This window comes from Canis lupus, chromosome 21 (genome assembly GCF_048164855.1).
Source record: "Canis lupus baileyi chromosome 21, mCanLup2.hap1, whole genome shotgun sequence".
NCBI lineage: Eukaryota > Metazoa > Chordata > Mammalia > Carnivora > Canidae > Canis > Canis lupus.
The window spans coordinates 21,353,427-21,379,284 of NC_132858.1; the positions used below are offsets into that span (position 1 = coordinate 21,353,427).

General features: G+C 40.0%; 1 protein-coding gene across 6 annotated transcripts in view; it reads left to right on the plus strand.

Annotated features, from left to right (window-relative positions):
- The window catches only part of LOC140612849 (uncharacterized), a 129,977-nt gene that overhangs the window by 96,095 nt on the left and 8,024 nt on the right, over positions 1–25,858 (plus strand). The window lies entirely within an intron of this gene.

Sequence of the window (25,858 nt, forward strand, 5' to 3'; positions counted from 1 at the left end):
GCTTAAAAAGTCATTTGACTACCTTTGAATCTATTGTTGTGGACTGGATTTCATGGATTTTTCTTCTCTTTAGAGTAAGAGATATACTGATTTAGAAAGGTGCAAAACTGGCATCTCAGTTTTTCTCTTTGTTTCTGTTTTCTGTATTTTTAAAAATTATAGAGCAGGGTTGATGACTTCAATTTTTCACTTCACTTTGTACGTGAATATCCAATTTAGTGAAAGAAAAGACTTCAAGAATAGTCATAATGGATAAATGTAAGTCGAAAGCATTTTTAAATCTTTCAAGAAATTACTTTTTGTGAATTTTCCAAATGTATTTGTGTATGATAAGCCTTAGGTCAGATCATTTGAACTATTCAGAGACCAAAACAACTAAGGTCTGACGTAAGTTCAAAGGCTTTCAGCAAAAGAGCAAAGCAAACAAACAAAATGATAGAGGAAGTGGCAAAGGACAAGGAAGGGAAGAGCAGGCTGGAACTGAAATGGTAGTCTCTCCCTGGGAAGGTTTCTTTTTTGGAGAACATTTAGAGCTGTGAGGAAGGAAGGGAATATCAGCTTAGCAAGTGTAACCAGAACAGGGGATCAACAGTAGAACAGATGATGCAGACGGATGACCCTCAGTTCCGATTATTTATTGCTGCCTAACAAGCAATCCTGACACTTAGTGGCTTAAAACAATAGTTCTTGTTGTATCTTGTAATTTTGCGGGTCAGGTGTTTGAGAAAGGCTTGACTATTCCATGTGGTGTTCAGAAATCACTTGGGGGTATTCACCCAGAAGATGGTCTCGTCTGTAGGATCCAAGAAGCTTCGCTTCTGGGACTGGTTACTGATAGGGATGGCTGTAAAGCTAGGCTCAGCTGGGATTGTCAATCAGAATGACTTCAGGAGGCTTCTCCAGCATGGCAGCTTGAGGGGTCAGAGTCCTTACGAGAGCCAGTGTCCCAGTGAACAAGATAGAGTCTGCGTGGCCTTTTATAACCCAGTTTGGAGAGTCACACATATCACTTCTCTGTGCTCTTTTTGTCGAAGCAGTCATAAGCCTGCCTACTTTCAAAGGAAAGGAACATTAACTCTTGAAGGGGAAGTGTCAGAGAATTTGTGACCATCTTTAAATACTGCTCCACCCTCAAATCCATGAATAGTTCCAGAAACGGTAGAGATCGGTATTTAACTACTAGCTACTGTAGTGAATGCAAACTCAAACAAATGAGCCCTTTTTTTTTTAAATCTCCATGCATGCTTAAAGGATGCATTTGAAATGAAAGCTACAACTCCTTATTCACGTTATATTCTGATGTATGAAGTCAGTCTTCTAAAACTTTATTACTCATTTTGGCAATAATAACTCAGTTACTATTTTTTAAAAAACATTTTATTAAAAAAAAAACAAAAACAAAAACAACTTCCACACCTAGCATGGGGCTCAAACTCACAACTCCAACCAAGATCAAGAGTCACATGCTGTACCAAGTGAGCCAGTCAGGTGCTCCACCAGTTACTAGTTTTTATGTTACCCACTACTGTGTTGTATTCTATAGCCATTACTTTGTAAAGCATGCAGATATTGGTATCCATCGTCAACTACAAGACAAAAAACTGTAGCTCTTGCCAATAGCATACACTGTCAATGTATTATAAGGTATTTTTCAGTTAGGACTTTACTCAGTTCTCCTGAAAAATAGATGGTGAATGGTTTGCAAAGTTTTTTTTTAATTGAAGTTTAGTTGACATACTGTGTGATAATAGTTTCAGGGGTACAACACAGTGATTTGATAAGTCTATACATTATGATAAAAGCTTTTGATGTCTATGAATTAAATATTACACGATGACACAAACTATTATTGCTAGTAATGTGAAAATTAATAAAAGGGAGACTGAAAAAAAAGAATGGGAGGCTGATGGGGGAGCTCTTACCCCCTACCACTCCTCATCAGTTGCGGATCCCACTGGAAGAGAGATGTTACCCTGGAAGAAAGTCTCTCCTCCTCCCCCAGCAACAGCCCAGCCATTGAGAGACAGTTACAACTCAGCCAATGAAACGCCATTCTTCTTTGACCTCCCAGTTTACTCCACTGGACTTTTTATTTATAACAGCCTCTCCCTCTTTCCTATATAGAAATGTGGTTCTCCCCTTTCTGCACTCTTATCTATGACTTTGCTGTAGCTTGCTTCTACGGGACTATAATTCTGTGCTACTCCCAAATAAACCCAGTTTTGCTAGTAAAATAATTGGCAGTTTTATTTTTTTAAGGTTAACAGTAATGGTAGTCCTTGTGTGTTTCGTAGCTTTGTGCCAGATATTGTTTTAGATCATTAACCTACAATTTCCAAACTCCTGCCCACAAATTTGTAACTAGGTTATTAAAGTTTTCGCGGTAGTAACTAAGAAAGTAAATAAAATCCGGGGAAGATTTTTTTTTGAAAGGGAATGATATAAAATGATATGTAGAACTTTTTGTAAACCACTCATTATCTCACACTTTTAATTGTCCGCTGTCCAAATTGTGTTTCTCTGTTCTGGCAACAGCTGAGATTTGCATGCAGTTAAAAAAAATTAAATTGGTAAGAATCTGAAAATCAAGGGCCTGGCACAAGCTAACTTATTAGAGGAAGTGGCGCCCTCACATCATCTTAAAAGTATGTCTTAAACCCCTGATTCTCATGGATGATGTATTCCTAAACAACCTCTCTTTTTAATTATAAGCCAATTAAATATAAATACACTTGGGGGAATGACTAGTAATGGGTACTGGTGATGGCTTCACAAACTTTTTTGGGAAAAAAAAACCCACTCAGCTGAACATTTTTAAAGAATGAGTTTTATGGTGTGCGCATTATATTTCAACAAAAATATCACACTACTATAAATATATGATCCTTATAGAAAAATTAGGGAAGGAAATATTATCAACTGAAAACCTTAAAAAAATATTCTAATTAGCTGGTGAGGCTATTGTATACAAGATGTCATAGAGCCTAATCTAATTTATATTTTCTATCATTGTGTTGACAGCCACAGTGGGGTATTAAATTCTGCAGGAGGCAAGATGAATAGTGAGTTAATCTCTGCCACTTGTCCCCACTTACTATCACCACACCAGCCACACTCCCTTAACTGCTCATTAAAATGTCATGGAAAGAATGTGACCCAACCTTTTCAGCCTCGCTCTAACAAGACTATGAGGGCTATCAAATCAATATATAAGTTCACTCACTCCATTTGATCAACTATTCAAAGTCAGGTTTACTTTGTAACTCATCGAAACCAAAGCACCACAAAACTCCCACCAAACTGAAAATTGCTACTTGTGGTTATTAAGGTTGGTTTGTTTGTTTTATACAGACAGCTTCTTTTTTTGTCTTTTCTCCACTTAATTCGTTTTAATCCTTTATTTAGGCTCATACTATATTAAAAATATAGTTTTTATTTAACCCTTTATTCCAAGAGAAGGCCACAAAAATGTTTGCCAACAATTAATACTTAAGTGGGTATGACAGTGGCTCTAAAGTACTGAGGTATTACACACAAAATGTCTTTTAAATTTCAGGCATAAATTGGTAAAGGAAAGTTCTTGCATGAAGTTACCAAGCACTAGGGTCGTAGCTATAATTCAGTAGTCCCCACCATATTCTACTGCAATAAAAATATTGTTCCAGATTTTTGCCTGTAGAGATCAATATATAGCCGTGGTACTGCTAGGGCACAGAGAAAGTAGATCAAAGTCCTAGCAGAGCAGCAAAAAGAGTGTGAACAAACACCTCCCTCTGAGTTTCGGGGTGCAAGACCCTCAAGCAGAGAAGTCATCTAGAGTATGCTCTCCCCACCAGTGCCCTCTCTCCTGGGCTTCTCAGGCCTCTGTTGGCCCTCAGTGTCCTTGTGGCACCTGCAACCCTCTGATACATCTCTCCACTCAAGCTGTCACCTCCGACCATGCTCTCTGTTCCCACATTAGTCCTCCCATATCTCTCCATCCAAAGCTCCTATTTTCTCTCTGATCTCTCCTCATAAATGTTAGAAAAATGATATGGAATATTTCTAAGATGATACTTTGAAAACTGCACAGCTCCCCAGAAAAGGCCTTTATTATTATAACTCCATGTGGTGTATTTGCATATTAACAGAGGCTGCTTGTGGTGATAACTTGGCCAAGGTAATAGTAGAATGGTAAGTGAGAGGAAAGGTTTTGGGAGATATAAGTTTCTCATCCATCCATCCATCCATCCATCCATCCATCCATCCATCCATGCAGGCATTACATCACATAGCTACTATCTCCTCTGTGATATTATTAAACATATAAGCCTTCTGAATTTCTGAATAGTTAGAGGCTGAACTTTAAATCTTTAATGCTAAATTGCTTATTATTGTGTGTTTACGATCCTTATGACGGAGAAAATGTAGATCACTCACTTCAATGAGTTTCTATGTTTATCAAAAGCTTATCATTACACCAAGAGATTCATTCACCCCCCGGGGTGGGGGGTGCCCTCTACTCTGACCATTTAAATTGCCTTTCCCACCAGGCACCACACCCTAGCTCTTCCTAAAAAGAAGGTACAAATAGCAGATGCCTCCTGGACCCATGAGGACCTTTTCCCAGATTCTCTCATCACTGTATTATTTCTCTATAGTCTCAGATCCCTGGCTTCACACCCTTACTTCACCCTTACTCTCCCTTCTGTTTGAAGACACACCACATTCTCTTTGGGCTTTTTGAGCTTTGGATTCTCACCAGATTCTAGACTCTGCTTCCTCTTCCAGTTTTAGAATCCCACTTAGTTTCAGATAGAGAATATCCACCTGCACAGAATCTGACAGGGACAGCTCAGTGTCCCTACAAACGGATGGTAGAGTTCATACCTCAACACTAGTAATTGCTATATAAGATAATAATCTGTTACTGATTGGCTTACTTAGATTCAACTTAACTGGAGCAACCTGAGAAAATGATTCTTTTTATTTTGTAAGACTACAAATCCCATTTCGCCAACCTTAGATGATGCTAGAAACATGACATATTCTTGTGTGTCTTAAATAGAATGTATATTCCACAGTATGACATTCTATCCCTCATATTTAACTTCAGGAGGCATATTGTCTTCTGCCATCAGAAGACATCTAGCAGTAGAAATAAAGAATACCCAAGATGGTTTTTTTTTTTTTTTAAACAAAAGTAAGATACCTTCTTTTTAAAATTTTTTTAAAAAGATTTTATTTATTTATCCACAAGAGACACACAGAGAGAGAGAGGCAGAGACACAGGCAGAGGGAGAAGCACGCTCCATGCAGGGAGCCCAACGTGGGACTCCATCCTGGGACTCCAGGATCAGGCCCTGGGCCAAAGGTGCAAAAGGTTTTGCAGGTGCGAAACCACTGAGCAACCCAGGGATCCCCAAAATAAGAAACCTTCTGATGCTTCATAAATTAAGATAAATCTGACCGATTTACACTTGGACCAAAAGTCTTTACGTAGACAACACTGTTCTTAAAAAAAATGCTGATAGCATTGTACTTTACATGTGTTTAGTTGTTGAGGATTCATTTAAGGGCATATTTGTGGAGGTTGGATCCGTAGACTTTTAAATGTAAATAAACTGGTTTGAACTTAGCTGTCATCAAACAGACACGCTCAGGAGAAATTTTTGTTCTCTTGTGATCCATGTCATTTCTATCTCCAAGTGGTAAACATGGTAGATTAACACTCAGCATCCATCTACCCTCCTTCTAGTGTTCTTATATGGCAGATGCTGGAAATCTGGGGAGGAGGACACTTCTTAGAGTCACTTGAAGCTAGGTGTATTATTTCCTTGGGCTGCCATAACAAATCCCCACAAATTAGATGGCTTAAAACAATGGAAATGTATTTCTCACAGTTCTGGAGGCTAGAAGCCCCAAATCAAGGTGTTGGCAGGGCTGTGGTCCCTTGAGGCTTAGGGCAGACCTACGCTTCTAGCTTCTGATGGCTCCAGGCATTGCTTGGTTTGTAGCTGCATCACTCACCCACGTCTCTGCCTTCACCTTCACATGGCCTTCTCTTCTCTCCGTGTCTTCTCCTCTCCATCTCTTATAAGGACATTTGTCTTTGGATTTTGGGTCATCCAGATAACCCAGGATAATCTCATCTCAAGAATCATAACATAATTATTTCTGCAAAAACTCCTTTTCCAAATAATGTCACATCCTCAGGTTCTGGATGGACATATCTTTGGGGGAGCCACCATTCAATCCATTATGCAAGAGTTTCTGGATGTGAACCAGGTTATGTCCATTAGATGCACAGTGTGGAAGTTGGAATGTAGAAGTGAGGAGGAGGCCATCCTTCCACATCCTTGGTTGAAGCTGTTGGTGATCACAGTTGTGAAGATCTTGAAATTTACTGCAACAAGTTAGCAGGGGACAGCCTTTAAATATCTGAAGATCAAGGGCAATTTCTGTGCAGTGACTTCCTGATCTTTAGCGTGCGGCTAGAGCCCTGTGTTCTTGAAGGCAACAAGAAAGAAGGTGATTCCCACCTTCCCAATTGGGGCAGAGGTAACAGTACTCCTGGTGGGTCAGCTCTCTGGTAGTTGTTCTGGGAGTAATTCTGGGTGTCCAACCTATAACCCTACATTAAATCACTTTTTGCTTCAAATATTAACTTAGGCAACTAAATCCTGTCAATACATTCCCATTTGGCCAATCCCTTCTTACAAATGTTTTGAAAAGAAAATGCTATTATTTTAAATAGTATCATTTTAGATTGAGCCCCATACTATCTCTTATGTCTGGCTCACAGTGACTAAACTACAAAGTCATTTGAATGGTGAAGCACAAGGCATTATCTTTTTAGGTCAGTGAACAAGTCTGTATGATACAGTAGTGGTGAATAACTGATGACACCTACAAAAACCCATAGAACTCCACAGCACATAGGGTGAACCGTAATGTATGCAAATTTTTAAAACTCATTTAGGGGGCTAGGGGATCCTCCTGAAGAATGTGATGAAATTATCAACTCTATTGCAATTGTTGAGACAACTTCACTAGAGGAGTGGGGGACAAACATGCTGACCCCAGTAACTTTGGAAATGAGTAGTCTGCAAGATTAAAGGCCAAAAGATCTTAAAAAAAAAAAAAAAAACCACTTAAAATTCCCTTTTAAGTGATTATTTTCCTTCTTCATTCTCAATTGGGACATCCTGTATAGGAGATACAAGAGAATCCTGGCCTTTTCTCATAAATAACTTGCATATTCTCGCAAATGCAAAATTTGTTCTAAGCTAATGCAAAAGATGTAATGTGATGGCCCAATGGTGGCCTGATGCAGCATACAGACACATTTTGTTTAGTCTGCACAATGTTTTAAGAGTACTGGAATTAGCTGTTTATATTCCAAAATCAGAAGAGTACATATAAAAATATGGATTTCCGGCTTTTTAAAAACAAATCAGAAGTTCCAGCAAGACTAAGCTCGTATTTGCATCTGACAATACATGGAGTGACAATGGCCTGCAGCTAAGAAAATGTTGGCTTCTTTATACAGACCTGTTAATCCAATTTGCCATGGTCTTCGCCACTCACCAGTGTTACCTTGTAATTTAAGATGCCCTACTGACATCGGAGTTTGCAACCACCAAGATAATGGAAAGATTTGGGGCAATCTTCTGAAATACTGTGAACGGATGAAGCCTATCCTTTCAGTCAGCCTCATTGCCCCTTTCCACACCTTTCCCCATCTATCAGCCTCACTTTACCACATTTCCCAAGGCTTCCTAACTTGCTTCCTGTTTTCCCAGAGAAAAGTAATCTGACCATGTGTGACTCAGCATTGCACCCTTTGCATTTGCAGAGAAGGAATCTAGAAAAAAAACTGTTTTTAGCTGAAAGCAGTTTTTCTTTAATGACAATATTCTGGGCACCATGAGGCACTTTTGTGGCCAAAGCCTTTACGTCACTCTTTTACCTATTCATCAAATAGGTCTGAGCACAGTCTCTGGATTAAATCTCAAGAGGTGTGTCAATTAGAAATGAGATTCTTTGGGGGTTTTTGTTTTTGTTTTAAACGTGGACGCAGGGATCCCTGGGTGGCGCAGCGGTTTAGCGCCTGCCTTTGGCCCAGGGCGCGATCCTGGAGACCCAGGATCGAATCCCACATCGGGCTCCCGGTGCATGGAGCCTGCTTCTCCCTCTGCCTGTGTCTCTGCCTCTCTCTCTCTCTCTCTCTGTGTGACTATCATAAATAAATAAAAAAAAAATAAAAAAAAATTAAAAAAAAATTAAAAAAATAAACGTGGACGCAGTAGCAATGAAATGTACTAGCTAGTGAGTCTGTAGTGTTGGAAACTACTCATTAAATTTATTGGTTCTTTGATGTTGGGTTCATGGTAAACTCTCATGGTTATTTTGCCAAAGAAGTCAAAGTCATCAAGTCAAACACGTCAAGTTGTGTTTTTTAATGGGGATTGATACACTTTTATGAAAGGGACTTTGTGGAATTTTAAAAGGACATCCATTTCCCTTCTTCCTAAGTATGGTAACCTTGCCGTGGCCCCTTGAGACTCCTCAACACCCGCGTGAATCTGCTGCACTTTCATGAATTTCACAACTCATCCAACAAAATGTTCTGACTTTTTCACCTAAATATCAAAAACTTTCAGTTAGCCAAGAGAAGAAAACATCATCATCAAAAGCCTTTCTCATACTTGATTCTATGGAAACCACTGACCATATATAGGAAAAATAGCGGGCAGCCAAAGTTTAGATTGGGGCATTCATCTTGCCTTGGTGATAAAAAGTTAGGCTGGTGACTCGAGAACTCGCTACACGCTTCATTGGCAGAAATGCTCTGTTTCTGCTTGAAAGCGTGGGCACTTCAGAAGTGCCTCCCCTCGCCAGGATGAGTAAAAACAATATCATTTTCCCTGATAGCTGCTGAATTGAAGTGAAGGATTATTTATTTAAACTTTTGAAGCATGAAGCAAAATGCCACTAGTATGCACTGTGTCTGTCCCAGAAACCATAAGTCAGAGGGAAGAGTTTACGAAGCGTTTGGTCAGCAGGGGTGATTCCCACTTTCTCATGTAAACCACACATGCAGCAGCAGCCTCTGCACCCCTATTAAAAAAGCCATAGTTTCAGCTCCTTAGTTCCTACTACTGCACAATCCTATTACCTCTTCTTCCCTCACAAAAATATGTTTTGAATTATTCCTCTGCTGATGGGTGATGAAAAGCTCTTTTATTACTTGTTAACAGTCATTGTTATTACCAAGAACAGAGAGTCTGAAAGCCTTTGCCATCCCCGCCTCCCATCCTGCTGCCAGCCCCAAGTAATGCCATGGGTTTGCCAAATCCCACCACATTAGCACCTAATTGCTCCTGGGAGTTCCTTGAACCTGGCTGAGGCTACCTGCAATCGGACCTCCTGCTCTGGAGCCTCCAAACACCTCTCTCCAGAGCTGATTGAGACTAGGTTTGAGCTGCTGAAACAGGCATGGAACATTGCCTTGTTCATTAGTCCTTTCACTTTCATCTAAACACAAGCCCTTCCCCAGATCCTAGGAGCCTCCCAAGGCTTGCAAATTTTCTGTTACACTCCAAGAGATATGGCCCTACTTCCTATCTCTTATTTCAGGACGAGTCTCTGTGTTTCCTATTGTTGCTCTAACAAATTAACACAAATTGAGTGGCTTAAAGCCCAGAAAATATTTTTCTCTTATAAATTGGGAAGACAAAAATTCAAAATAAGTCTTATGGAGATAAAATCAGTGTCAGCAGGTCCAGTTCTTTCTGGAGGCTCCAGAGGAGAATCTATTAACTTGCCTTTTCCAGCTTCTGGTGGCTGCTTATGGCCCCATCACTCCCATCTCACTTCTGTAGTCAAATCTCCCTTTGTCTCTCTCTTTAAGGACACTTGGGATTATATTTAGGGCCTGCCTGGATAATACAAAACAATCTCTCCATCTCAAGATCTTCAATCACAGCAACAAAATTTCTTTTGTCATATAAGGTAACATTCACAGGTTCCAGGGATTAGGACATGGACTCCTTTGGGGAAGCACACATGTTCAGCCTACATAGACCCCAAGTGTGAGTTAACGATATTGTTATCATTTGCTTCTAGGTAGTATGTTTTCTTTTTAAATTTAGATGTTCAAAGACTGCAGTGTTTTATCAAAGTAGTAAAAAAAAAAAAAAGTAGGGGAAAAAAATCTCCAGGAATCTTGTGAGTCGGTTTAAATGGGTGGTTCTCTAAATATCCAAAGGTTTTGATATTTGGAGCTACAAAGTTTTCTGCTTTTTTTTTTTTTTTTTTTTTCAATTCAAAGAAGTCCCATTCCAAATAGTTTTCAGATTATGGTTTCTAAATACCATTTTGCTCCAAAATGACTCAGAGCTCCTTAGATAAAAAGGTAATGCCAGATCTAGGGGAGGAAATCTACTAGTTGAGCCTGAAACATTTCAGATACAAATTAGAAAAGACTCCTGAAGTCTCTTCAAAGGAGTCAAGGGACAATTTGCCAAAGCTCCCACTGGCCAGTAATCACAATGGATTGAAATACGTCAAATATATATATAAATCCATGAGTTTAAACTGTATTTAAAAAGTCTCCTTTAGAGAATGCTAGGGAATCTGCTTACTATTTTAAAATCTGGTAAATAAAAGGAGATAATCAAGCCTTTGTCCTGCTTTTCTTAAATGGGCTATATCTGAGGGTAATCAAATAGTTGAACAGAGAAAGTTTCTCTTTATAGGATTATTTCAGCTGATAAATCATGAAAAAAATCTAGAATTAGAAAAATCAAGGTAACCCCTAATGAATTAATGACTTGTGCAACCCCAGTGAATTAATGATCTATGTAAGTGATGATCCATGGTTGTTAATGTTATAACAACATCAACAACAAAAAACCCAGTATAAATGCCTGCTGATAGAACACACTCATAAACCACTATTTATAAAACACCCTGCCAAAATTAATCTAATCAAAACTCTAGATCTAATAACCAATCCACAGGAAATAGCAAGAGAAAAGAAAACACGTTAAATGATACTAGATTAGATGCTATTTGTAAAATCTGCATGCGAGGTACTCTATAAACCCAAAATCTCAAGGAAAGAAAAAAAAAAAGATGGAGGGGGAGCCTATAAATTAAGCCTGTAAATAAGTTGCCATGTCAGTCAATCACAAGCTATAGACTCTAGTGCATCCTTTATTCAAGCCAAACTACAAAAATCAAACAATAATAAGGGAAGCTTGCACTCTGACTATATATTTGGTGGTGTTAAAGAATTATGATTAATATTTTAGGTGTGATCAGTTTAAAAAAAAGTTCTTCTCACTTAGAGCTATATACTGAAATATTTATAAGCAAATGACCAATGGGATTTGCTTCAAAATAATCTGGGGTGGAGTGAAGACCAATGGATGAAACAAGATTGGCTTCAAATTAATAACTATTAAAACTGAATGATGGGTGCATAAAAGTTCTACTTTTGTGTAGGTTTGAATTATTTTCAGAATTGCTTTTTGGTTTTGAGGTAAAATCTTGCTTTTGCTCTTGGCTTTAACTTAACAAAATCAATAGCAATTATACTATACACAGATTATTTGGGGATATTTTAAGTTAAACACAGTCAAATGTCTTTAGCTACAGTTCCTAATAGTCCAAACTCCCCATGGACTTGTTAGTAGGGAACATAAGTTCCAAGTTCAGGCACTGGGGCACTAGCTTGCTATTCCATGCACCTTGCATCCTACATGAATTTTTCTTGAATGTCCCACTGTGTTTTGTTATATATCAAGGCTAGACACAAGGTTTAAACACGCTATAAATCCAACCAAGTTCATAGATTGCTCTTATTACCTGTTCTCAAATATCTTGATAATATTCAAGGCTGTAAATCTCAAATTGGTTTCTGCCCTATTGTACCTCGCCACTGGAGAGAAAATTACAAGAAAAATTCAGCCCATCTCCTAAGGCAGACTTCTCTAGGGAGAAAGGCTGAGAAATAGACACATTTTAAAAAATAATAGCATGGTCATTAGTCTGTAAGGATCTTCCAACTAGGGCACCTGGGTGGCTCAGTGGTTAAGCGTCTGCCTTTGGCTCAGGGCATGATCCCGGGGTCCTGGGATGGAGTCCTGCATCAGGCTCCCTGGCGGAGAGCCTGCTTCCCCCTCTGCCTACGTTTCTGCCTCTCTCTGTGTATCTCTCATGAATAAATAAATAAAATCTTTTTTTTTTTTAAAAAAAGGATCTTCCAAACAAAGAGCTGTCTCCCAAGAGCTATATACAATTCTCAGTAAATTAGACTAAACATCTTGGAGTCATCATTGATGTGTCCCATGTGCTCTTTTGGGGGACTATTTTTGAGTGGTTGCTATGTGCAGGGCACCATGCTTTGGCACTGAGGATACAGGGGAAAAACAACACGCTCCTGTCCGAGAAGGAATCAGCCTGGCAGATGGGAGAGAATGAACATGAATGAATCTATCTGGCAAATGCTCTGATGGAAATCCTCAAGCTCTCCAGCTTTTATGTGCCCTCTTTCCCTCAATTCCTAGTGGACCTTGTCTGAACCAGCATCCTCTGTGACTGGAGATGGTACAGTCCCTTTCTAATATGCAAGCGACATTAGAATTCAATAGTTAAGAACAGAGACTTGGCTGCCAAACTGCCTGGCCTTGAGTCCTGACTCCACTATTTCCCAGATTGTTTGGAGGTATTAAATTTCTCTGTGCGTCATCATCCATAAGTGGGGGATGATAAAATTGTTGCAAGGGTTAAAGGAGTTCATGTCTATAGAGGTCCCAGAATAGAACCTGGTGTAATAAAGACCTTATCCACTTAAGTCTTATCCACCTTTTCACACTGCTGTTTTCCCATCCATCCATAGCACTTCTAGCAGCCACCATTGCTTCCCCTAATTCCACAAAGCACTGCTAATAAATAGTCTAGTGTTTATGAAAACATTGCTACACCTAGGGTCTGTTAAGGATGCCCCTTTCGGGGAAGTCATTTATAATACGTCTCTCTGCTCAGCCCTCAGCCTGCTGTTGGGTTGCAGCAGCCAGCTCTCGAACTTCAAGACAGATACCCTCCACAGCCTGTCCTCAGCCCCCACCCAAGTCAAGCACCGCAACATCTCCCTTGGCCCCAACAAGTAAAAGCCCTGTTTAAATAATACTCTCTCTAGAAATGCTCCCTGCTCATAGTCAGACTGTCTTTTACATTGTTCTGTACCACTCACCCTGAACTGCTCTATCCCAAAGGAGGATCTGCTTTCACCTTTGTGTGACTCAAAAGGAACATTATAAGTTGTTTTCCTTACAAATAAAAGAGAAATCTAAAAAAGAGAGAGAGAGAAATCTTCCCGTAAAGAAGAATTCTGCATAAGTATAAAAGATTATAAGCACCGAGGATGAATCTGGCATAGAAATCTAAGAAGGCTTCCCACAGGAGGTGACCTGTAAGTTTTAAATCATCTTAATTTCAACATTCCCCGCCAAAGGTCTATTAGGGTAATGAATGTGGAGGGACTTGGAAGAAATATGGCAATACATAAGCATTGAATATCTCAAAGGAAATGACTTTTGGTAATTCTTTTCTCCTTTATATTTGTATACTTCCCAACTTGCTGCAATGCACAAATTACATTTGGTATGTAATGTAATTCAAAGATGGCAAAGGTGGATTTTTAAGTGTCTCATATCTGGATTTACCCCTCCATTCCATTGTCCTCAGCAGCCCCATAGCCTGTCACTTTTATCTGGACTCTCTCCCCTGCTCAAGACCTAACAATGCCTTCCTCCTACTTTCTCCTCAAGCCCTCTTTCCTCTGCCAGACTGTCAAGCTTCTTCATAATTCATCCCATCCTACCTACCTCAGCATATTCCCCACTGTACCCTCTCATCACCCAAGGATGGATTCCTACCTTTCAGTAGGAAGATGATTGCTTTTCTCTGTTTCTGAGGGCTCTCAGGAAAATACCCCACAATGGCTAAAAATCCTTTCTTGGGTAGGTGGTAAGGAGTAGAACTAAATAGAAGGATCTTCCTTCTAGAAATTGCTGTTATTTGTTTATGAGAGTCCTAACTGCTACTATTAATAGCTGCATTTCATAGATGGGTTAAGTAATTTGCCCACCATCACAAGACTGAAAGGTATGAGAGCCTATATTAGGACCCAGATCAGCTGGACACCAAAGCCATGCTCTTTTCATTACACCACATCCTCAGCAAGGAGAACTCTTCATATTTACATTCACCAGCAGCTGCACACATTGACACATTGGCATTGAAACTGAAAAATTGTTTCTAGCCAAGCTAATTCACTCCCATGGCTCTTTTAGTTTATGCCTCATAATTTTGCACATTTTGTATTTTTTTGTTACTTATGTATAAATCTTGTCTCCCAGGGAACCCAGGTGGCTCAGTGGGTTAGCGCCGCCTTCAGCCCAGAGCCTGATCCTGGAGACCCAGGATCGAGTCCCATGTCAGGCTTCCTGCATGGAGCCTGCTTCTCCCTCTGCCTGTGTCTCTGCCTCTCTCTCTCTCTCTGTGTGTGTCTCTCATAAATAAATAAATAAAATCTTAAAGAAAAAATCTTGTCTCCTTAATCAGATCATTGGTTTGAGGGGATGATGACCATGTGCTAAGCACGTATTGAGTACATACTAAGGACTCACAGGCTGAGAACTTCATTTCAGTTAAAAGCTTGATTTATCAAAATATTATCTCAAAGTTTATATAATTCCTAACTAAAAACCTTGGGTAAAAGGAAAATTTACCACCTTGGGAAGTGTTTAATACATGAAATAATATTTCTATGGAGGCTAAGAAGAAGCTAATCTCTGCTTTATTAAACTATTTATTATATCATCCTTTCTCAATCTTTCACAAACACTAAGGTTTCTGTCCGTCTCACAAAAATACACACCTTGTCATTGTAATCTACAAAATAAAGTACAGATGGACAGAAACATTTCATTTTTTAATTTAATTTTATTTGGGGGGGACATAAGAATTTTAAATGCTATGTATTTCTGGAAAAATGAGGGTTAGTTGGAGATAGAAAGATACCGCTCAAAATGAGTGAAAGCCACTCAAACTTGCATGCAAGAAGGAATCCGAAGAAACCATTTAATATGTCTAATCTGCTTTTGCCCAACAATTACCTGAGAAGAGAACAGCACATGGTAGACTCACCCAAGATATTTCTGTAATGAGGCTTTCTCGTGTTGGTCACCAAATAACTCATACTTTTGAAAACATTAAAATATAATTTATTAGTGTTACTTTTAGAAGAATAGATTGCAGGCTGCCACCGAATATGAAATAAAATCTTCTACCTGGTGAAATATTTTCCCATTTCTTCTACCCATTCTGCTTCCTAAGAGGGAGCAGAATGACAGATTTGCTACTATTAGCAAATCGTCATCTCCATTAAGACAAATTTCACGAGGGTCTTTTCTTGTAGGAAGTCTCAACTCATTCAAACTCTGCCCCCTTCCAGCATTTTCCTTTTGGATTGGATCATATTTTCATGTCCTTGTTTTCATTTCCTAGAAGTATTATGCCTCTCCAGGTAGACTATGCGGCCTCCTGGGTTGGTTTTCTTTCTATTCTGTAGACCTTCTTAGCTCTCTGTAGCGGAGTGCTGAAATAGGCAGTCAACAAATTAGAGCATTATTGGATTTTATTCTTTTAGGGAAACAGAAGTGTGGTCATCCCTCTGCTTTGCTCCTTAATTCTTTGGGCGTCTCTAAAACCGCATTTCTAAACACAGCACAGCTGAAATAACAACAGCACCAGCTTGCCTTTTTACAATACCATATACTTTTCAAAGTGTTTCCATGTCTCTTATCTATTTCTCACCCAAATCCTAGGAGGTAAGTAGAGCAGATATGGCTCATCTCATTTGATAGATGGTAAAACAGAGGAAGAGGGAGGTTAAGTGACTTGCCCAGACTCTCACCACTCCAGTACATCTGCCAGAATTATCTTTTTAAAAATAAATATAAACATGACATTCCCCTGCATAAAATCATCAACAGGACCCCGGCTGTCTACAGGGTAAAGTGCAAACTCCTTAGCGGGGCATGCAAGCCCCTTCACATCCTGGCCCCATGCTCCCCACCAGCTTCATCTTCCACTACTTGGGCCGGGCACTCCACACTCCTCCAGCCACCCAGAACTGCCCCCCACACACATACTCATCATTAGCACTCAAGACGGCATGCCTCTGGAGATGCAGCTTCTGCTGCCTGGAATGCCCTTTGGGGTTTAAACCTCTCGCTACCACCTCAAATTCCTATTCAGTCCCCTACATGTGTGTCAGATGAAATCTCCTTTATAAGCTTGCTTCTGGCTTCCTTTCTCTTGGGTAAATTGGCCACTCTTTACAAGCCACCAGCCCCTACCTTGTTGCTCCCCTTTACCCTACTCTATTTTTTCCTTTTTATCCTCATAGAACTTGTTACCTTCTAACATACTGTGTGATTTGCTTATGTTTTAAATCTTATCTGTCTCCCTCTGCTAGAAAGTCCGTTTGACTTGGGCAGGGACCTTGGCTGATTTTCTTCATTGTTTGGGACTCCAAGCACGCAGAACAAAATCTGACACATAATAAGTGCAAGGGAGATTCAGAAAGCATTAATTAAGGGACCAGTGATCTGACACTGAAGCTACAGAGATGAAACATGTCCCTGGTCTAGGAGAAAGAGAAGGGAATTGGCATTAGGGTGCACAGGGTGGGAAGTGCAGTGATGGTGGTAGGTGCTGGGTGAGATGAGAACGCAGATAAGGGGCAGCCAGTGAGGCAGGCGCCTGGCAGGTGTAGAAGAAAGCCGCAGACAGGAAAGGCTTAGGCTCCATCCAGTGGGTGATACAGAAAGAGAGCTTTGACAGCCATTCGAAAGTTCACCGAGTTCAGAAGGAGGTGGGGAGAATCTTTGCAGCTGAGAAATTACAAGTCATTTTTTATAGCTTGATCTTAGAGTGTGTATGGGGGTAGGATATAAGGCCAGAGAACTAATAACTGTGTAGAAGAGAAACAGAACTCTCGAACATAAAGAACCACATCTTTGCCTCAGATTCGAATGCAATTGGGTTGTTTTTACCTCCGAAACAAACTTCAGAACACCCTTTTTCTGCAATGAAGGATGATTAATTCTGATGTTAATAGTTTAAAGAGAAAAAACAGTCCAGAGTCTGGGCATTTCACCTAGATCTCTTGAGACTTTAAAAGAAAATTCTAGAGTGTATACCTTGAAATATTAATCCTGCTCATTTATGAAGCTTCTGGATCAGCAGAAATTTGATATATTTTTCCCTATTAAGCCTTTTCTTTTGCCCTTTCAGAGTTTGAAAAGAATTTTTATAGCTAGAATGTATGTAGTTAGAGATGAATTGTGGTATTTAGTTCAATTTCGGGAGAGTAATATTTTTATTATTTGAGTAGCTCAGTGTTTTAAACCATCTAATGAGTATCAAGCATTGTGCTAGGCCTTTTGCTATCAAGACTAATAACATAAGGTCATGGCTTTTCAGGGGCTCCCAGACTGGTAGAGAGATAGGCCAACTTATACCTATAATATAATGTTGTAGATATGAAATATGGAAGTTTGCATGGGATACAGAGGGCAGACAAAGAAAAGAGTGCTTTATTTCTCTAGAGAGAGGGTAAGAGGAAAGTGGGAATACAGTTTCCCAAAAGAGATGATGCTTGATGGGTCTTGAAAGTTCGTGTGTGTTCATCAGTGGACATTGGACAATAGACATTCAAAGTAAATGGAAAAGCATAAGCAAAGGCTTGAGGATATGCAACACGCTGCTGAATTCAAGAAAGTACAAATAGTTCAATATGTCTGAACCTGGGCTCTGTGCATGCGTGCGTGTGTGTGTGTGTGTGTATGTGAGAATGTGTGTAGGCAGTGAGGCATATGACTCCTTATATGCTATGGTAAGGAGTTGGGATTTCATCCTATTGGCAAGTATTTCTCAAACTGTGATCCAAGGAAAATACCTGTCTCATATTTTTCTAGAGCTTCCTTATTAAAATGCAGATCCTTGGGCTCTTAAGATTCAGAATCTCAAGAAGAATGATGGGTGAGGTTGGAAAGACCAAGAATCTGCAAAGCTCTCTAGGTGATTCCTACATACAATAAGGTTTTAGGACAGCTATTACACATATGTAAATCACACATTCTCGTTGCATATGTTACAATGGGAGACATTCAAAAGTCATAAACAGGACAATCAGAGTTGCTTTTACAATTTTTTTTTTTTTTTTTTTTTGGTAAATAGTATCATCAAAAACTCTAAACACAGGTGCTTACATGGGCTTATCATGTGAGATCAATGACTCACGCAGGCAAGATGTAACAACAGGGAGTAGTAAGACCTGTGGCAAACCCAGAAGCACAAGCCTTGGCTAAAGGAACAGCCACTGTGCAGTTTCAATCAATTGTTAACAAGAATTTTTTTTTTTTTTTTTTTTTTATGATAGTCACACACAGAGAGAGAGAGAGAAAGGCAGAGACATAGGCAGAGGGAGAAGCAGGCTCCATACACTGGGAGCCCGATGTGGGATTCGATCCCGGGTCTCCAGGATCGTGCCCTGGGCCAAAGGCAGGCGCCAAACCGCTGCGCCACCCAGGGATCCCCAAGTAAGAATTTTTAACCCAGTGCTGTCAGACTGTTGTTCACTTTTGAAAATAAACTGGATCATCCATATTTTAATGTAAAATTCCCTAGTGTTTAAATGGCAACTATGCCAGTAAGGTACTTAGTGGCAAGGATCAGAAAATGATTCTAGATGATTAAAGCAGAAAATACATTTCTTTTTTAAGATTCTTATTTATTTATTCATGAGAGACACACGGGGGGGGGGGGGGCGGGGGGGCAGAGGCACAGGAGGAGGGAGAAGCAGGCTCCATGCAGGGAGCCCGACATGGGACTCGATCCTGGTACTCCAGGATCACGCCCTGGACCAAAGGCAGATGCTCAACCGCTGAGCCACCCAGGCTTCCCGAAAATACATTTTTTTAAAGCCCCAGGCAGGGCTTGAAACTGTGACTCTGAGATCAAGACCTGAACTGAGATCAGAGTGGAATGCTTAACCAACTGAGCCAGCCAGGTGCCCTGAGAAAAATATATTTTTTGAAAATGATATTTAACAAAGTAAAGCCATTTTGGAAAATTGTTTGGCAAACATACATATATATATGCCTTGTGTTTCCAAGAACTTCTTCCCAAGATATATACTGAAATGTGTAGGTATGTTCCCCAAAAGACACATACTAGAATATTCACACAGTGATATGGATAAATCTTACAAACATAATGTTGAGGAAAAGAAGCTAGAAGCCAAAGAGTACATACTGTGTAATTCATTTATATTTAACACAAAAACAGGCAAAACTAATCCATGCTGAGATCAGAACAGTGGTTACCCTTGGGAAGGAGTGTTGTGATTGGAGGAAACCCAACAGGATGTTTTGAGATTCTCAAAATATTATCTCTTTATCTGGTTCTGAATACACTGGTATGTTCAGTTTGTGAAGATTTATTGGGCTATACATTTATGATATGTGCAGGGGTGTCCCCGGGGTATTTATTTATTTCTTATAAGAATTTATTTACTTATTTATTTATTTAGAGAGCATGATTCAGGAAGGGGAGGGTGCAGGCAGAGGCAGAGGGAGAGAGAGAATCTCCAGCAGACTCCCAGCACTGAGTGCAGAGGCTGGCACAGGGCTCAACCCCACAACCCTGAGATCATAACCTGAGTGGAAATCAAGAGCTGGACACTCATCTGATTCACCCACCCAGGCACAGCCCTAGTGTATTTATTTATTTATTTGTTTTAAATATTTTATTTATTTATTCATAGACACACAGAGAGAGGCAGAGACACAGGCAGAGGGAGAAGCAGGCTCCATGCAGGGAGCCTGATGTGGGACTCTATCCCAGGTCTCCAGAATCACACCCCAGGCTGCAGGTGGCACCAAACCGCTGCGCCACCGGGGCTGCCCTAGTGTATTTATTTTTAAACAAAGTCCTCCTCTACATGACAAAATACATTTCAGTAATAATCACAAAATAAAACTAAAGTAATAATAGCTCTAAAGGAAACATAGATGGTGAAACCCTTTTAAGTTAAATTTTACATGCATGTGTGTTTGTGCGTGTATGTATATGGATATATGAGTGATTACACACATGCACATTATATGTAAGGTTTTAAATAATTGTGATATTGTGATTTATAATAAGAAATAGATGTTTTGGTTCTCAACCCCCCCCCCCCCTTTCTGGCATGGAGCTCCTAAAACCCTTGGAATTTCCTGTGATCAGAGGGATAAAGGTGTCTCTTGTTATGTTAATGAGGTGACCTACTGGCTAGGGGATGGTTGCTTGGAGAACCAACCAAATGATTAGAAGATTTGAACTTCCAGCCACCCTCCCACCCCACTTCCTGGGAGAGGAGAGGGGGTAGAGATTGAGTTCAATCACCAATGGCCAATGGTGTAATCAATCATGCCTTTGTAATGAAGCCTCCATAAATCCCCAAAAGGACTGTTGTTCAGAGAGCTTCCGGGTTGCTGAACCTGTGGTGGTGCTGGGAGAATGGGGTGCTCAGAGAGTGGAAGCTCCTTGTCCTTTCTCTGTACCTTTTCCTACCCATCTATTCATCTGGCTGCTCCGGGGTTATATATCTCTTTATACTAAATTAGTGATCTGGTAAGTCAAATGTTTCTCTGAGTTCTGTGAGCCACTGTAGCAAATTAATTGAACCTGAGGAGGCAATCACTGGAAACTCCAATCTATAGGTGGTTGGTCAGAAGCCCAGGTGACAACCTGGACTTAGAATTGGCATCTGAGGTGGAGGATGGGGGTGGGGGGTAGTCTAACAGGACTGAGCTCTTACCAGTGGAATCCAATGGGTAGGTAGGTGGTGTTTAGGTATTGCTTGCTGGTATAAGGAAACCACCCTCTCCATGCTTACATATACACATACACACAAAATTGATATCAGAATGATATTAATAATTAACAATGTTTTAAAAAAGAAATTTCAGCATTAAAGACATTATTCAAAGTCAGTAAAATCTATTACATATCTATTACAAAATTTGGAAAGTAAAAATTTATGAAAGTATTTTATAGTCTCCTTGGTTTCACTGTTCAAATTTCAAGAACAAAGTAAAACTTTCTTAAAGTAGTCATGGATTGACAGAATTGAAATGATTTAAGTTCTATTTCTCTGTCTTTATGTTCCCCACACTATCAGCTGTTTATTTTGAACCTCTTACTTAAACACAGAAATATGTAGGATTGCAGGAGTCAGAAACACAATCTCTGAGGAAAGGCTGCTCAAAAGATTTCAGACCTTTAAGAGTTACTCTTGAAATGTACACATGTAGCTGAACCCACATATATCAGGGTCCAACTGTATAACTAGATGTCCTCCAAATTAAATTCCTTATAGAATATAATGCTGCTTTTTTAAAAGATAGATTCATTCTTTCATTCATTCATTCACTCACGAGAGACCCAGAGAGAGAGAGGCAGAGACATAGGTAGAGGGAGAAGCAGGCTCCCTGTAGGGATCCCCATGCAGGACTCGATCCCAGGACCCTGGAATCATGACCTGTGCCAAAAGCAGACACTCAACCACTGAGCCACCCAGGTGCCCCTAGAATATAATGCTTCTTAAAAAATAAGAAATAAAAGTGTGCTAATTATCATATATATAATATATATATAAATTTATTTAATGTTTAAAAATACACATAGTAGCACCAGAATAATATAGCAATGTATTTATACATAAATTAATATAGTTATAAGTATATTATTCCAGAGGTTGATATATATAATATGTAAATATATGTATATTTAATATATATGCATATTTAATTCAATAATAGCAAAACTTATTGCTTAAAACTTCACCACCAAAAGAGTTTTTCAGGGAGAACTATTCTATCCTTGACATTATTTAGAAGGAGTTGTACATGGCAGTAGTAAAAAGCAGAATCAGCTTTGTTATTGTTTTAAAATCATCTACGGTTTGTACCGTGTACTTCCTTATTGTATGTACCTGGGGGTGGACCTCTCCCACTACCCCACTCTTGATATGCTGCCAAATATGTATGCTTTTCTGCATGCATATTATGTTTCAATATAAAAGTAAAAAGAAAGAAAAGGTATAACTGGGGCAACTCACAGAAATGTTGGGTGAACTGGACAAATAGGCTTGAGGTTGTTCTTAAAACAACACCCCAAACTACATGGCCCTCCTGGCCTACAAAAGCCATTAGAGCTGCTCCTGCCCTAGGGGACATATGAGGACAGGCCAATGGCACTGTAGCCCCTGAAAGTCAAAGGTCTCTGCTGCCCCCTTTGCTGAGCAGATTATGCATAGAGTTTTCTTCTTCGAGATATGGGTTCACAAACATTAGATTCAAGTGGGTCTATCTAACTGATGGAGCCTAAGGTCAAAAGTTGGGGAATTTGTTTCCTGAATTCCCCCTCAGGGGAGATAGCAATCAGAAGCCTGGAAATCACAAGGATGTCCAAAAAGTGATACATAGTGGGAAATATGAGAAAATCCACTACAACATGCTTCTCAGCTGTTTAATATCGGTATATCCTTGTTCTATACCCAATAACAACACATGAACAATGACAATAAAATTCTCCTAAGGAACATAATGCAAATATCTCTCATGCAAGTAACAAGCTACCTCTCTGTCCAAAAGGGAGAACCTCTTTAAAAACAAATTCCATCCAAGTACTACATACATACAGTTCAGAATCTTAGCCTTGTTGATGTGCAATGTCAGATGTGTCTCCTGGGGGGCCCTGTGACCTTAACACTAAAAGATATAGGATATAGTGACTACCTCCAATTCACTGAATATGCAATAGAGAAAGATCAGAATTTCTGTAACAACTTCAGTTCGGAAAGAGGAGAATGGGAAATACCATGGCAATCAGCAAACATCAAACACAGTGTTCTGGTAGGGGGATTGAAGACTTTTTGCCTTGGTGGTGGTATAGGATCTTGATTAGCACATCTGATAGCTTCTGGTTCTGCCTTCTGGAGAAATCCTCCTAGTTCATTATCATCCATGGCAACCTAAGAGAAGAGCTTTGGAAAGGATGCCGTTCCAGGGGTCCTCACAGAACTTCATAGCACACTTCTATCTCGTAGGTGTGAGTTTAGGGTCCTGGGGTGGCCTTAGGGGTTGAACAGGTAGAGGCTGTTGCCAGACAAGCCTAGAATTTCTTTGACAATATATTGTTGTGAGACAATTTTTGTTGGGGTTCATGCATCTGCACATATCTTGTATTCAGAAGCACCTGCGGTCTTTAGTTTCCAACTATCTTTTCAAGGGTGTTTGTGTAGAAAACAGTTGTGGAAGATAACAATAGTGTTTCCCTCCAGAACAAAGGTCAAGCATGTTCACAATCCCTTATAAAATAGTTGGGTTCCCTAAGCTTGGGGTTCCTCTCCTGTGATGTGCACATCGAACACACACCTGGGCCCATCCACATAATCTGAATTCACCCCTATCCTTTGGCTCTTTGCAGAAAGTGGCAAGAAGTAACCAGCATGTGTCAACATGAATTATATCTACTCTTTTTCTCTAACAACAAGATAAAACACCAGAGTTTATGTCCCAAGAAACAAATGGAGAGAGAATTCCATGGAGAATGTTTTGACCTCATATAACAAGGTTCATGCTTTTTCTCGCCTACAAAATCTGTGTCCCCATTGTCAAAGCCTTCTTTCTCTAAGCCATTACCATATTTCAGGTTCTCTTAATGAAAGCACTCTGCTTCTGGTGCCATATTTGTTCAGATTGGTTCCAAGTTCCAAGTAATAAAACCAAACTGCCATACAGTGGCGTAAACAAATAAGGGGTGAATTTCACTCACAAAACTAGAAAATTAGAGGTAATTTTTCCCAGAGCAGAAAAGGTGGTTCCATAATGAACCAGATTCCAGGTTCCTTCTAGCTGTTTTACCCAGGCCTGCTAGCATGTAGAGTTCATCCTCAGCTTGTTACCCTGGGGTTGCAAAGTACTTGACCCACCTTTAGCAACATGCCTACAACCAAGATAGCAAGAAAGGAAAAAGGCAAAAGCATAAGGGCTCCTGTCAGTCAGATATGCCTCCATTTAAAGAACTGTTGAGAAAGCCCCACATGGTAGCTTTCTTTCAGCTTATCAGTGGAAACATGTCACAGTCCCACCCCCAGCAGCAAATAGAGGCTGGAAAACACAATTCTTTAGGTGGCCGTAGTGCCACCCTGAACAAAAGGAGGGTTCTGCTAGTAGAAGTAAAAAGAGAAAATATGTATTGGTTAAGTTACCAGCAGCGTCCACCACAGCAATTTATTTTTCAAAAAATGTTAATGCTATATAGGACAAAATCTATCTTTCAGCTATACTTGTACAACCTGAGTACGATCTCAGAGAATCAGTGGCCAGACAGTGAAAGTGGATATAGGGAGAACAGATAGGAGATGCCTTCAATAATCTAGACAAGAAATTATGAGGATCTGAGTAGAAATGTAAATAAGAAGGATAGAAAAGTTGTTGAGAATTGGAGGATATGGTTCCTCCCTATGCCTGATGTTTCTTTCCAAGTGCAGAGAGCTGTACGTCATGTCCCTCTGGTCTCGGCCTCTGCCTATATTTAATGTGCCTCTGCCCAATGGACAGGGTGTGATTTCTCTGATCAGTGCGTGGGGGAAGAGCAATGAGGCTCATTTCACATCCAGCATTTTCCACCCAGGAGCCAGCCTCTCGTGGTGTGCAGCACCTCCCGTGCTGGCAAACTGGAGGTGTCTTTCTCCACTAGGCCTGCACAGTGGGGAACCAGTCTGTTACTGCCTCTTTTTTCATCTTGGGCAAGTTGACCATGGAGAGCATAAGTTCAATGCTCCTCCCTGGAGTGAGTCTTACTATGTCTGAGGCCTCCTCATCCAGCCTTGCCTGTGGCCAGGTAGGTAAATCTGCCTAATTCTGGAGTTAAGGTTTACCCAGTATATTTAGTTAGCAGGTCAAAAGCCATATGACCTACCTCTATTAGTAATGAAAATGCTATTTTGTCCCCCATCTGCCTCTCCTGGGCATTATTTTATTTCCTTTAAAAAAAACAATTCTGGGGTGCCTGGGTGGCTTAGTTGGTTGAGCATCTGCCTTTGGCTCAGGTCATGATCCCGGGATCCTGGGATCAAGTCCAGCATTGGGCTCCCAGCTCAGCAGGGAGTCTGCTTTTCCTTCTCCCTCTTCCTCTCCTCCTGTTTGTGCTCTCTCTCTCTCTCGTTCTCTCTCTCAAATAAAAAAATCTTTAAAAAACCCCCCACAATTCTGTTGATATAATCCACATACCATACAATGCACTCATTTCAAGTCTATATTTCAATGAATTTTAGTTCATATATTCACGGTGTTGTGCAGTCAGTACCACAGTGATTTGGGGAACACTTTCATCACCCCACAAAGAAATCTCTCACCTTTTAGTTATCACTCCCCATTCTTGCCCCCTCCCCTACCACATGGACTCACACAATATGTGCTGTTTCTGTTTACTGACTTCTTTCACTTAGCATAAGATTTTCCATGTTTACTCATGTTGGAGCATGTATGAGTCCTCCTTTTTACTGCCAAATAAAATTCCATTGTATAAATAGTTCACATTTGGTTTATCCATTCATCAGCTGATGATCATTTGGCTCTTATGAATGTTTTCGGCTGTTATAAATAATGCTGCTATGAACATTTGTGGACATGTTTTTATATGGACATACGTTTTTAATTCTCTGGATATATATCGAGGAGGG